The 15150-nt window shown below is 54.2% G+C and overlaps 1 long non-coding RNA gene across 1 annotated transcript; it reads left to right on the plus strand.

Annotated features, from left to right (window-relative positions):
- The first annotated feature begins 392 nt into the window (after positions 1–392).
- Positions 393–12972, plus strand: LOC140389362 (uncharacterized). Its single transcript, XR_011934359.1, has 2 exons — positions 393–953; positions 12566–12972. It is a non-coding gene; the product is annotated as an uncharacterized lncRNA (long non-coding RNA).
- The last annotated feature ends 2178 nt before the right edge of the window (positions 12973–15150 follow it).

A 15150-nucleotide genomic window follows, 5' to 3' on the forward strand; every position in this document is an offset into this window, starting at 1 on the left:
TTTGCTGAAGGGGCTGACTCCTCAATTAGAATCTTCCACAGGGCATATCGGTCTGCTATTCCCCTGTCTGGGGTATCAGATGAAAGTCCTTTCTTTATCCTAGCTTGACTGTCGCACACCCTCTGTTTCCAACAAGGACACTGGATAGTGACCAGGACCAGGCAATATCTTTCCTCCACACAGACCTGTCTTCCCAGGCACCGTGTCGGTAATGGACAGTCAGGCAGAGTATAAAACAAGCTAGCAATTCACTAAGCGCTCGTATTGTGCTTGCAAAGACCAGTTTTACCCGTTCAGTATGTGTTTAACATAAAAACACAGGAAAAATGTTAATTTGATGGAGATTTTGAAATTTCCTCCCTTGTTTTCCCAAATTATTAAATGAAAACACACTGGGCGGAAGTGCTGGAAGCTAAGGAAAATATTGATTCAGTGTAGTTGATCGAAGGGTTCTGGTTTATTCTGGGAAATTAGATATACTGCACTCACTCAGACTGTACATCCCCGATTCAGCTCTCAGGCACAGCACTGGGCTAAACTATCAAATCCAAGCCCAGGCTTCTGGGAAAGGCCTTCAGGTAAACTCTTTAGAGAAGGCATTAAAAGACATTTCAATTAATGTGTCTCTGCCCCTTCCAGATAATTACACCTCACCGTCTCATATTCAGCAATGACCCATCACCAAAACTCAGTCTGTAAATCAAAGGCAAATGCTTCCAATAAACACACTCAATGTCCAACACACAGCCAATTAAACAGTTCAGCACAAACTATCGAGTAAACAGATCTTCTCACTCAGCATACTGGTTATTCCCCCACTGATTCCCCAGACTGAACATTAGTGTGGATATTCTGCAATGTAATTATTATAAATTCTGCTCCTTCACTCAGCATCTCCTCACTTGGATTTCATCTCTACAGCAAGTGAAACAGGTGACCGAGCAGCAGATCAGGTGGGGATTTAAAGTTGTCAAAGTCCTTTCTGAATGTAAATGTTGTTGCTAATTGTGTTTCTCTTAATTTGGCTCTGAAGATGGTGGCCAATATGGTCGCCTTAATTCTAATTACGTTTTGCTCTAGAGTCGCCAGGTATCTCTCGATACCGCCACAAGGTTCAAAACTGAATACTGATCAAAGACTCGATACACCAGTTAGTAAGTTCAAACTCGATGCTCATTTATTTACACACACAGTCAAATATACTCATGCATAAAACTCTACAAACTAAACTATCACTACTGCTAAAGCCTATACTTAGCTTTGGGCGCCCACTCAGCCAGAGGAACAATGGCCGCTGTTCGGTTCTGAGGCTGCTGGGGTCGAACTGGTATGAGATAACAGCTAAGAGCGTCTGTCTCGTAGCGTGCATTGACCTTGGACTTGTTCTGATGTTGCTGTTGGCAGGTCGCTCCTTGGTGAGAGCCGGAGCCAAAAGAGAGCGATTCTCTCTTGGGGGATCCTTCTTCTACCCAAAAGGGGCTTTGTGCGCTTTTGGGCGGGCCTTGAACTTGACCCCAATTAATTGGGCCATTTCCCAATCGTTCCTATCGATTTCCTCCAATAGAGGGGTGGGTGCCCTGATGGCTGGGCGTGTCCTAGGTGGCCGTTGGCCTGCTTTGTTCTGGTCTCCTCTGGCGCCGGGGTGTATGCCTTGGTATCGTTTACTTAAATGTTACTCTTTTGTCCCCGGGGATGGCTCATTAGTATGGTAATGGTTTTGCAGTCTGGGAGCTACGGCTCCAATCAACAGACAAACCATGCACCTGCTTGCTTTCTGAGTATTGTCCATTTTCCCTGCAATCTTTGCAAAGTGTCCATTTTGTCATCGGGAAGTGGCCATCCCAGATGGCTACACACCCTCCTTGTGATCCTCAAAGTGAAGCGTGAAGGAATACATTACTGCATCGTCTTGGTTCTCTGACCAAGCGGGGCACCCATAAGCAGTTCACGGGCTCTACACTGCCCTATCTTATGAAACACAATTTTTACCTAAAATCATTTTACTTACATACATCAGTATAAAACTCTACGGGACGCTATGACATTCAGGCATGCATTACAAAATAAAAAAACTGGAACCTCTAACTATCCTCAATAAACTATCCTCACTCAAACAATCAACAATAATTCTACAACATTTTAAATGTACAAATAGCAGCAACACAAGTTTCTCTGGCTTGGCAGTCAGGCACAGAGGTTTACATTTCTTTATTGAATAAAGCATACATAAAGAGAAGCGGATGCACTTTAATTCATGTCAAGGGGTTCGGGGGTTTGGTGAAGTCCGAAAATAGGGGACCTAAACGCGTATATCGGGGTGCGAGAGTGGTAGGCTCTCCTTGGCCATTTTCTGATTCTAAGTGTCTGCACAACACTGCAAAGTATCACCAGTACTAAGAGGGCTTCTACTATGTAGGATAAACTTATCACACCAGGTCGGGGTATCGTTAACTGTCTTAGGACTAACTATCTCGGGGTTCTGTGTATGGCAAGGGTGGGAATCATTCACGGCCTGTGTGATAGGGGTCAGGGGGGTAGCGTCCGCGCGCAACTGAAGGGATCCCGCTAAGATCCAGGTGAACATGAAGGTTGTCTTCATCTTTCCGTCTTTCTGTCTTGTTATTATGGGGATTGACATATCTTGCTGATTATTGTTTATTGTTGATGGGTGTAAATGTGGGAGAAAATGTGAAAAAGGAGGAGAATAAAAATATTTTTAAAATTCTTTTTAAAAACGCTGGCGTTTCACTCCAAACTTTCCTGAAATTAAATACCGAGCCATTCAGTCCCCTTCAGAGGGCTGGCAGGGACCCAGAGTGATTCTTGCAGCTTTAGCTGCGGACACGGTCCCCACACTACCGGTTCCGAGTCCGCGCACGGCGGCGGCCTCAAGCGGCCGCGCAGAGCTCCATGGCCGACTCGGACCGCAGACCAGGACCAAGAAACAAGATCCCACCGATCTGCCCTGCGCCGCTTCATCTGACCCGCCCGATCGCTGCCCCGGCCACACAAAAGGCCTCCCCCCCGGTGCTTGATCCCCCGGCCCACACCAGGGCAGCCATGGACTGAGTCCACAGCCGCCACATGAGAGACCCGACTGGCCAATCGTGGTTAGAGCCACGCCGTCGGGAACTCGGCCAGTCGGGACCGGAGGATCGCTGGGAGGGCCTCTGGCAATGGCCCCCCAGCCGCGCGTCCTGATTTGTGGGAGAGCGATTCTCCGGGGACCGGAGATTCGTGGGAGCGATGCCGGGCCCGATCGGGCAAAAAAGTCGATTCACCGCCCCCGCGCCAATCGCGATTTCAGCGCGGGGCTGCGGCGAATCCATTCCGTGGACTTTCACAACACCAAAACTGACGCCGCACCTGGACCGATTCGGCTACGTCAAGGGGCTCGCACCGGCACCACGTGGAACACAATCGATTCTAATGAGAAACGGTGAAGGATTCGCCGGGTTCGCGATTGACACTCAGGAGGCTGACATACTGCAGCCGTTTATACTCACGCCACTCCCCACACACACCATCCCAGCCAACAAGATGGCAGCGAGGACAGCAGCACCATGGTTCAGTGATGCCGAGTTTGAGACCCTCGTCGACGCACAAGGAGAGGTGGGTGACCCCGTACCCCAGCCTGGAACGGAGGCTGCCAGTCATCGCCGTTCGCCGTGCCTGGGCGCAACTGGCAGAGGCGTTCAGTGCCGCCGGCAACACCGGCCAGCAGTGCCGGAAGAGACTGCGCGACCTCCTCAGGGCGGCCAGGGTCAGGAAGCAGCACTGTGCCCCTCGCACTAATCCCGTCCCACACACCCGTTGCCCCACCTCGCCCAATCTGGAGGCAGCCACACGCTGACACCCATATTGGCTGCTGTGGCAGGGTGCCCTGGCCACTGAGCCCACCAGCTACCCGTCCCCTGGGCTGTGTGTGTCAGTCTGTCCAACACCAGCTACCCGTCCCCTGGGCTGTGTGTGTCGGTCTGTCCAACACCAGCTACCCGTCCCCTGGGCTGTGTGTGTCAGTCTGTCCAACACCAGCTACCCGTCCCCTGGGCTGTGTGTGTCGGTCTGTCTAACACCAGCTACCCGTCCCCTGGGCTGTGTGTGTCGGTCTGTCTAACACCAGCTACCCGTCCCCTGGGCTGTGTGTGTCAGTCTGTCTAACACCAGCTACCCGTCCCCTTGGCTGTGTGTGTCGGTCTGTCTAACACCAGCTACCCGTCCCCTGGGCTGTGTGTGTCGGTCTGTCTAACACCAGCTACCCGTCCCCTGGGCTGTGTGTGTCAGTCTGTCTAACACCAGCTACCCGTCCCCTGGGCTGTGTGTGTCGGTCTGTCTAACACCAGCTACCCGTCCCCTGGGCTGTGTGTGTCGGTCTGTCTAACACCAGCTACCCGTCCCCTGGGCTGCATGTGTCAGTCTGTCTAACACCAGCTACCCGTCCCCTGGGCTGTGTGTGTCGGTCTGTCTAACACCAGCTACCCGTCCCCTGGGCTGTGTGTGTCGGTCTGTCTAACACCAGCTACCCGTCCCCTGGGCTGTATGTGTCGGTCTGTCTAACACCAGCTACCCGTCCCCTGGGCTGTGTGTGTGTCGGTCTGTCTAACATTATTTTTTTTCTGTTTCCCCCCCCCCCCAAAAAAGGAAGGCCGCCCATAATCGCCGGGAAGGGGAAAAACAGGAGGGGGACCGCTGGACCTGTGGCCCCTGACACCCCCCCCCCCCCCCCCCCCCCCCCCGCCCCATGTGCCGAGCAGTGATGGTGACAGCAGCATGGACGGCAGCCCTCGACACGAGACGCAGGACACCCCGCTGCTTGAGTCGGAGGGTGACAAAGGTTTCCCATCACAGCCGTCTTCAACACTCTCCAACATCCCAGAGACACTCACCTCGTTTCAGCACTTTAGTGAAGAGGCTCGTGGGACACCCCCTGGTGCGCACCACACAGCTACTCTGGAACATCAGGCAGAGGTAACAACTCCCGAGGGGGCGGACGGTCAGAGGGCGGGCCGACTCCAGGGACTAGCTGCCGTCCAGATGGCTTTCTGGCTTCTGGACTGGACAGTCCATCTATAGTGGAGATGCAGTCACAGAGACAGGGAATACATGAGGGGTTGTCGGCGACCATCCAGCACCTGCAGGTGCAGGTGAAGAGTCCAACCGTGTGCAGGAGCAGGAGCCAACCATGCGTGCCACCTCGACCAACACCACACGTCCACGGTGGAGGCATTGGGGGTGACAGTTGCCGCAATGGATCAGCATGTCCAAGACCTGGGGCATTCTGAGGCCCAGGGCAGGGTTGGCATCTCACAGGCATCCATGTGCCAGAGCCATTGGGAAATTGCAGCAACTCTCCTGACCGTGGCCCAGTCACAGAAGGGCATGGCTTGGAACATCAGTGTCATTGCCCAGACGCTGGCCAACGTGGCGCAGACACAGAGGGAGGTGCCCACTCCCAGAGGGAGCTGGCGCATTCACAGCGTGATGTGGTGCAGTCCCAGAAGGCGAAGGTCCGCTCCCTGTGCTCTGTGGCTCAAGACCAAACGGGCCTCCACGACTGGCAGTGCCAGGTGACGGGGGTACCTCCACTCCTACTGTCTGAGGATCCATGTAGATGTAGCATCAGAGACCATAAGGCCCTAGGTAGACACCAGTTAAGCTGTCACGGGTGCAGGGCATAGTTTAGTTATAGGGGCTAGGGCATGTATCTGTGTATATTTGTGTACATTAAACAGCTGGTAACACTGTTACAACCTGCCTCGGTGCTCTGTCAGATGGGTGTGAGGGATGGGCTGGTCCGGGCTGACAATAGAGAGGGGGTGCAGGGGGGCGGGAATGGGCAGACTTTGTGGGCTGGGTTCCTCCCCCTCCCCCCACCCGACCATCCCCACCAGCACCACCCCAGGGATCCGATGGCACCGTGTGATGGACTGGCCAGCTCGCATGTGCAGGAGTCAGGTGGACGGTGGAAAATGCTGCTCCCTCCATCCCACTGTTACTGGCAACCCAGGGCACACACGCCATAGTGCAGCAGGTATGTATCACGGAGGGGGTTGCAGGCGGGGCACAGTGTGGTGGGGTGCGGTCGGGTGTAGTGTGAGGGAGGGATGCAGTGTCCGTTCCCTTGCCAGTCACCACTCCCTCAGTTAGTCGGTGAACCTGGAGACGATCACAGCGTCCCATGCGAATTGGCACTGGTGCACACTTTGTGCGTCTCCTGTGACTACCTGGGCCCCATGTCCAGCCCATCCTCCCCTCTCTTGCATCCTCTTCGTCGGACGAGGCCTGGCGTTCATCCTCCTCCAGCACATCGCTTCTCTGCTGTGCAATGGTGTGGAGGACTCAGCAGGCCACCACAATGCGGGCGACCCTCTCAGCATCATACTGGAGGGCTCCTCCAGAGTGGTTCAGGCACCTGAACCGTATCTTCAGGAGGCCAAAGCACCGTTCGATCACACTCCTGGTCGCTGCATGGGCGTCGTTGTAGTCGGTCACCGCATCGGTCTGTGGTCTCTGGATAGATGTCCTCAACCATGCCCGCAGTGGATAGCCCTGTTGCCCATGAGCCACCCCCCCAATTCGGGGGGAGGGGCGCATCTTCAACATGTCAGGAATTGTCGAGTGTGCCTCGTCGTGCACACTGCCTGGGTATTGGGCGCATATGATGGTCACATTTCAGCTGCACGTTCATCAAGTGGAAGCCCTTTGGTTTGTGCAGAGCGACCTGTCTACTGCAGGTGCTCGTAGGGGCACATTCATCCCTTCAATAACCCCCTGGACCTGGGCATATCGGCATTGGTGATGAACCCTGCTGCCAGATATCCTGGTGGGCTCGGTCCACATTTAAATGGATGTGCCGGCCGGGCACACGGCCTCCACGATGGCGCGGATGCATTTGTGCACCGACCTCTGTGAAATCCCAGATAGGAACCCACTCAAAACCTGGAAGGAGTCCATTATGCAGAAGTTCAGGACGACTGTAACCTTGATGGCCATCGGGAGCGGGTGTCCTTCCCCATTTCACCGTGGTGCCAGGTGTGCCATGATCTGGAAGATATGTCGCACTGTCTCCCTGCTCAGCTGAAGTCTTCAACGACATGCCGTGTCCGGCAGGTACTTGAACGACAGGCCGTGCTGGTACACACAAGGCCTCATGTGATGCCTCTTTGGCACCTCCTCCTCCTCAGCACAATGGGAAGCCAGCTCTCCATCCTGGGCGGCTGTCTCCTGTTCCTCTGGGGCAAGCTCCCCGGCTGCATGCTCTGCTCTACACGCTCCACTGCTGCAGCTTCGTCCTCCTCGATCAGCTCTAGCTCGTACAGCCACAGAGCATCCCCCAGGGCGGCAGCGACGAGCAGGAAGGCCACCATTGCTGGTTGTATTCCAATATCCATTGTCTGCCTGGGGTGAAAGGCAGATATGTTACAATGGAGAGTACCCCCATGCCCAAACACTTCCAATGGGCTACACGGTACCGCTGGTTGTCTCTGTGGACCCTGCCCCCGCATGTCCCCCTGCTCATCCCACGCATGATGCTGTCAGTGCCCGGCACCGTGGGGGACTCTGGCTCTGTCACCTGTTCCTGCTGCCAGGGGTAGCGTCGGCTGTCATTTCCCTTGCCAGCGGTATGCTCCACGACGGCTGTGCCTCTCCGTGTCCTCCCTCCCCTCTCTCCCTCTGATGCAACCATCACTCGAAACGGGAGTAGAAGTAAACTGTGGCTTTAATCAACTAGAACAGTGCCTGCCTGTGACTGATCTGTTAGTGTGAGCCGCCTACAGGTCGACTGCTCTTTACACCTCCCCTCAAGGGGAGGAGCCCACACAGGCCCCAAAATGTTGCATTATGGGTAATACTATACAATGGCCTATTGGTGTAGCCCACAAGGGCCACAGCGTAGTACAGATAAACACATGGTGAATTGTTACAGTAATACATTCACCACATTCACCCCCTGTTAAAAAAATGAAGTCCGGTGGGGGTGATGGGTTCATAAGTTCAGCCTGTCTGGCGCACGGATTGTGCGCTGTGATCGCCAAAGCTCTTGTATTGCTGCTCGCCCGGGCGTCGAACTCATCCGTGCCGGCATCCGTGCGGGTACAGAGGTGGACTCTGGGCGCGTGTCTTCTGGAGCTTCATTCCTGTGGGTCGGTGAAGGGGGAATGGTGGGCGGTAGGGGGTGCGGGAGCCATGTAGGGGCGGGGCACTGGTCAGCGTAGGTTGGGCGGGGTAGGATGGGGTGGCGGTGGTACTGCAACCTGCGGGTGCCGGGTCCCGGAGGGAGACCGTATCCTGTCGGCTATCGGGGTGTTCGATGTATGCGTACTGGGGGTTGCAGGAGCTGGACCCTCTCGACCAGGGGTCGGACTTATGGCTCCTTACATGCTTGCGGAGCGGGACGGGCCCCGGTGTCTTCAGCCAGAATGGAAGCGAGGCCCCGAAGGTGGATTTCCTGGGGAAAACAAATAGGCGGTCATGAGGGGGCTCGTTTGTGGCTGTGCAAAGTAGGGACCTAATAGAATGGAGTGCGACGGGGAGGACCTCCTCCCAGTTGTAGACCGGGAGATTCCTAGACCGTAGGGCCAGGAGGACGGTCTTCCAGACCGTCGCGTTCTCCGTCTCCACTTGCCCGTTTCCCCTGGGGTTATAACTGGTAGTCCTGCTCGAGGCGATGCCCTTACTGAGGAGGTACTGACGCAGTTCGACGCTCATGAACGACGAGCCCCGATCACTGTGGACGTACGTGGGGAAACCAAACAAGATGAAGACACTGTGTACGGCTTTAATGTTGGTGGCTGTGGTCATGTCGGGGCAAGGGATTGCAAAGGGGAAGCGGGAGAACTCATCGATGATGTTGAGGAAATATGTGTTGTGGTTGTTGGAGGGTAGGGGCCCTTTGAAATCGATACTGAGGCGCTCAACGGGCCGGGATGCCTTTACCAGGTGGGCATTATCCGGTCGATAGAAGTGCGGTTTACACTCCGCACAGATTTGGCAGTCCCTGGTCATGGCTCTGACCCACTCAGTGGAGTAGGGCAGGTTGCGGGCCTTGATATAGTGGATAAGCCGGGTGACCCCCGGGTGGCAGAGGTCATCGCGGATAGCTTCCCAGGATGATATACTGTATCGTAATTATAGGTGGGGAGTTCGATCCTCCACCTCAAGGTCTTATCATTCTTGATCTTGCCCCGCAGCGTATTATCGAACATGAAGGCTACCTGTAGTGTTACCTGCGTGGTCGATAACACGTGTTACTCAATCCTTGGCTGATGGTGAGGTCCTCTGAATCTTGTTGAAGAAGATTCAAACTTGTCCAGTAACAACAAAGGTTTATTGAGTAACTGTAACTATTAATGCGCAAGTTCTTTACCTTAACATGGGAACAAGGAATTGGATAACAAGATTTAACAATTGTAACTAAATGTAACTCCACTAACTCTCTTTGTGATTCTGATGTTTCCCTGTTCACAGCACACCCGAGAGAGAGACAGACCCCGTGTGGCTGCCCTTTATATCCCTGTTGGTCCAGCCCTCTGGTGATCATGTGGTGCTGCTATCTACCCATTAACCCCTTGTGTGCATGCACCTACAGACATCACCACACTACCGATCGTTGGGCGGTGACGAGGTAGTGCCTCCAGTGCCGTATGGCTTCCACGATGGCTTGGGCCTCCTTTTCAACTGAGGAGTGTCGAATTTCAGAGGTGGTGAGGGTTCGTGATAAAAGCGCTACCGGTCTGCCTGCCTGATTGAGGGTAGCGGCCAGGGCGACCTCTGATGCGTCGCTCTCCACCTGGAAGGGGACGGACCCGTCCACCGCGCGCATTGCGGCATTGGCGATGTCCGCCTTGATGCAGCTGAAGGCCTGGCGGGCCTCGGCCGTCAGTGGGAAGATGGTGGCCTTGATTAGTGGGTGGGCTTTGTCCGCATAGTTGGGGACCCACTGGGCGTAATATGAAAAGAACCCGAGGCACCTTTTCAGGGCCTTGGGTCAGTGGGGGGCGCATACGGTCGGGGTCGGGTCCTAGAACCCCCTTTTCCACGACGTAGCTGAGGATGGCTAGTCTGGTTGTGCGGAAAACGCATTTCTCCTTGATGTAAGTGAGGTTAAGGGTTTGGGCGGTTTGGAGAAATCTCTGGAGGTTCGCATCGTGGTCCTGCTGATCATGGCCGCAGATGGTGACTTTGTCCAAGTACGGGTATGTAGCCCACAAACCGTACTGGTCCACCATTCGGTTCATCCTTCTTTGGAAGACTGAGACCCCGTTTGTGACGCTAAAGGGGTCCCGGAGGAAGTGGAAGAAGCTGCCGTCTGCCTCAAAAGCCGTGTTGTGGCGGTCCTCTGGGCGGATTGGGAGCTGGTGATATGCAGACTTCAGATCCACCGTGGAGAACACCCGGTAGTGTGCAATCTGGTTTACCATGTCTGCAATCCGGGGAAGGAGGTACGCATCGAGGTGTGTGTACCGGTTTATGGTTTGGCTGTAATCTACAACCATCCGGTTCTTTTCCCCGGTCCTGACGACCACCACCTGGGCTCTCCAGGAGCTATTGCTGGCCTCGATGATTCCCTCCCGCAAGAGTTGCTGGACCTCGGACCTGATAAAAGCTCTATCCTGGATGCTGTGCCGCCTGCTTCTGGTGGCGAATGGTTTGCAGTCGGCGGTGAGATTTGCGAAGAGTGGGGGAGGGTCTACCTTAGGGTCGCAAGGCTACATACGGTGAGTGGGGGTAAGGGCCTGCCGAACTTCAGGGTTAGGCTCCTGAGGTTACATTGGAAATCCAGTCCCAATAGGAGAGGAGCGCAGGGGTCGGGGGGTATATATAATTTAAAATTGGCGTACTCGGCATCCTGTATTGCGAGTGTTGCGGTAGTGCACCCCGGATTTGCACCGAGTGCGACCCGGAGGCGAGGGAGATGGTTTGATGCGCCGGGAAGATTGGGAGGGAGCAGCGTCTTACCATGTCCGGATGAATGAAGCTCTCTATGGTCCTGGAGTCGAAGAGGCAAGGCGTTTCGTGCCCGTTTACCCGGACGGTCATCATGGAGCTCCGGAGTCGTGTTTGGGTCATGACTGGTGAAGGGTGACTGCGCTGAGTTGCGGGTAGCTGGCGTAGTCGGAGGTGCTGGGGCAGTTCCAAGATGGCTGCCCTCATTGGTCGCACGTGTCGGGCGGCGTTGCAGATGGCTGCCAAGATGGCGGCCCCCATCGGTCGCACATGCCGGGCGGTGAGTAAGATGGCGTCCAAGATGGCGGCCCCCATGGATCGCACGTGGTGGGCTGCGTGGGTGAGGATGGCCAAGATGGCGGCCCCCGTGAGTCGCCCACGCTGTGTGGGCTGGAAGATGGCTGCCCCCACGGACAGCACCAGGCTGATGACGCGTCCGCAGGGGGCGGAGTTGGCAGACACGCTGCCACACTGCGGGATCTGTGGACCTGTGATACTGAGCGTCGGGCCAGCGATTTAGAGATTTTGGACCTGGCCAGGCAAAATTTAGCAAAATGTCCTTTTCTTCCGCAGTCGCTGCAGTTCGCGTTACAGGCCGGGCAGCGCTAGCGCGGGTATTGGGGCTGGCCGCAGAAATAACAGGGTAGAAACCCATGGTGTGCGGGCAGCCGTGCGGCACAGGCCTGGGGTATTCTTTGGTTGGGGGTCCACGAGGGGTCGCGTGATCGGATGGGTACGCGTTAAGACTTTGGAACGCTACTTCCAGTCTGTACAGGGTAGGGAGTGGGAGGGAGGGAGGGAGTCTGTACAGGGTAGGGAGTGGGAGGGAGGGAGTGAGTCTGTACAGGGTAGGGAGTGGGAGGGAGGGAGGGAGTCTGTACAGGGTAGGGAGTGGGAGGAAGTGAGTCTGTACAGGGTAGGGAGTGGGAGGGAGGGAGTGAGTCTGTACAGGGCAGGGAGTGGGAGGGAGGGAGTGAGTGTACAGGGTAGGGAGTGGGAGGGAGGGAGGGAGTCTGTACAGGGTAGGGAGTGGGAGGGAGGGAGGGAGTCTGTACAGGGTAGGGAGTGGGAGGGAGGGAGTCTGTACAGGGTAGGGAGTGGGAGGGAGGGAGTGAGTCTGTACAGGGTAGGGAGTGGGAGGGAGGGAGGGAGTCTGTACAGGGTAGGGAGTGGGCGGGAGGGAGTCTGTACAGGGTAGGGAGTGGGAAGGAGGGAGGGAGTCTGTACAGGATAGGGAGTGGGAGGGAGGGAGGGAGTCTGTACAGGGTAGGGAGTTGGAGGGAGGGAGTCTGTGCAGGGTAGGGAGTGGGAGGGAGGGAGTCTGTACAGAGTAGGGAGTGGGAGGGAGGGAGTCTGTACAGGGTAGGGAGTGGGAGGGAGGGAGGGAGTCTGTACAGGGTAGGGAGTGGGAGGGAGGGAGGGAGTCTGTACAGGGTAGGGAGTGGGAGGGAGGGAGGGAACTCTGGGATTTTATTGAATACAGAAGAACTTACCTTGCTGTGCGGTCCTGGATCAGTCCCAGTGACACCGACAGACTCTGCTTCATGGTTTCTCGTTATTCTCCCTCCATCTGCGGAACCAGCTTTTAATTCATTCTTCATGTTTTGTTTAATTTCAGAGCACGGCAGCGCCGGGACTGGGATTAATCCTGGTGAAAGCGTCCTGACTGGAAGGGATGATGTGAAAGATGCTGAGGAAATGGCGGGGAGAGGGACTGGGGAGCAGCCGTGGGAGTACGGTCTGCGATGGCGTGGTTATGGGGGGAGGAGCAGCCGTGGGAGTACGGTCTGCGATGGCGTGGTTTTCGGCAGGCGGCGCGATATGGGGGATGGGAGATCAGGAAATCGGCGTGGGAAAGCTATTGATGGATTCTCTCCCGCCCGAGATCTCCACATTCTCACTGAATGAACGCTTCATTACTGGGAAACAGACTCTGTTTGATTGCTTCACTCCCCTAACCCCTGACCCTGTATTACTGCTGTCTGAATAATGTGGTGTAATCAGAAATAAAACTTACTGCATTGATCACGGCTTCATATCCCTGTCTTGTTTCTCTTTAGGATCAGGGTGTCTGTAAACAAGGTGGGCGGGGTGCAATGGGACTGTGACTATCAATTACCACAGGGTAGTGGAATAATCAAGGATTAATTGAGCAAAGATGTTGTGCCTCCTGTAGCTGCCACCAGAATGGCTGCAGCACGGAGTGCACACATATTCAATAACCACCTACTGGGCGGAGCCAGCATGCCGAGATTTACCCTTGTACCTATAACATACGGACAGTGCCGTAATACATGTAATATACTCCGAGTGGTGTCTACTACAGAACAGATGTGGGAATTCCAGGAAATGGGAACGTGAGGTCAGTGCAGGGAAACACTGAAGGTTCAGAATAACCGATTCAGAAATGGACTGAGATAAGACTGGAGTCCCACAGTGCCAGCACTCTGACCATTCACAGTTCAAAATATCCCACAAACACCGGGGGGGTGGAGAAGGAGCTGAGCGTCTGGAGGACGTTTAAGATTTCGGGAAAACTGGTTCAGGAGCTGGGAGTTGATTCAGGAGATGGGGAAAGGATTCAGAGGGAGGGTAAGAGATTCAGCAGGTGGACAGGCATTCTGGGGCAGAGCACTGATTTCAGAGGCTGATGAAGTGGTTCGGGGGCTGAGAATGTAGCTCCTGGGGTGGAGCAGCGGGTTCAGTGGGTGGGGAGTTTTTTAGTCGGTGAGAAGAGTTAATGCATGTATGGAAAAGCTCTGCTGGGTGTGGAGATGTTTTGTGAAGGTGACATGAAAGGAGGATTCTGACAGATAGTTTGTCAGCAAGGGAAGGGGTTTTGAGGAGGTCACAGAGGAGTTAACAAGAATTCCAAAATGGTTAGAAGGTGCAGAGAGTAGGAGAATTGCGGGAAGGGAAGTTTCAGTGACTGGGGAAGAGAATCATGGAAAGGGGAAGATTTTGGTGTATCCAAAGAAATCTTCCCCTTTCCATGATTCACTTCCCTAGTTGGGTTCAGCGGGAGGGGATTGGGGTCGGGAAGAGTTTCAGTAATTCCATTCTGTACACAGGCTTGAAACTGAACCCTTTAAAAACTGAATTTAACACAACAGAAACATTATTGTCAGCCGTGGCTTGGTTTGCACTTTTGTCTCAGTGTCAGAATGTTGTGGTTTCAAATCTCACTCCAGAGACTTGAAAGCTGAGGCTGACACTCCAGTGCAGGATTGAGGGTGTGCTGCACTGTCAGATGAGTTAAACCAAGACCCCGACTGCCATCTCAGGTGTATGTAAAAGATTCCATGACACTATGTTGGAAAAGAGCAGGGCGGTTATCGCTGATGTCCTGGTCAATGTGGGACATCAGCGATAACTCCCCTCCTCTTATACAACGTAGCGTTCCTCAGGGTCACCATCACCAACAGTCTGTCCTGGTCCACTCACGTTGATGCAACAGTCAAGAAAGCCCAACAATGTCTCTACTTCCTACGGAAGCTAAAGAAATTCGGAAGTCTGCATCGACTCTCACAAACTTCTGCAGATGTGCCATAGACAGCGTCCGATCCGGCTGCATCACAGCCTGACATGGCAACTGCTCAGTCCAAGACAGCAAGAAATTGCAAAATGTGGTGAACTTAGCCCAACGCATCACACAAGCTTGCTACCCGTACATTTAGACATTAGAGCAGCTGCTTCCCCACAGCTACAAGACTCCTCAATGAGTCTCCCTCGGACTGATCTGTTCCTTGTAAGAACCCTATTGACGATCCCCTATGCTGCTCTTGCTCATGTATTTGGCTTTGTTTGGCCCCTGTTCCACACTGTAACCAATCACTGTTTGTCAATGTACCATTTGTCAATGTACTATGTTGATTATTCTTTTTATCTACTGTGTACGTACTGTGTACGTTCCCTTGGCTGCAGAAAAATACTTTTCACTGTACTTCGGTACATGTGATAATATCAGTTCCAAAAAGGGAATGGGGTCTGGTACGTGTAAGATAGGCAGTTTGTGAGAAAGGGGATTGCTTCAGTATTTCAGTAAGTCGGGAAGGTGGTAAAAGGGGGGGAGGGGTAGCATTGTTAGTCAAGGACAGTATTACGGTGGCAGAAAGGACATTTGATGAGGACTCGTCTACTGAGGTAATATGGGCTGAGGTTAGAAACAGGAACGGAGAGGTCACCCTGTTAGGGGTTTTCTAT

Source organism: Scyliorhinus torazame, chromosome 14 (genome assembly GCF_047496885.1).
Source record: "Scyliorhinus torazame isolate Kashiwa2021f chromosome 14, sScyTor2.1, whole genome shotgun sequence".
Classification (NCBI taxonomy): Eukaryota; Metazoa; Chordata; class Chondrichthyes; order Carcharhiniformes; family Scyliorhinidae; genus Scyliorhinus; species Scyliorhinus torazame.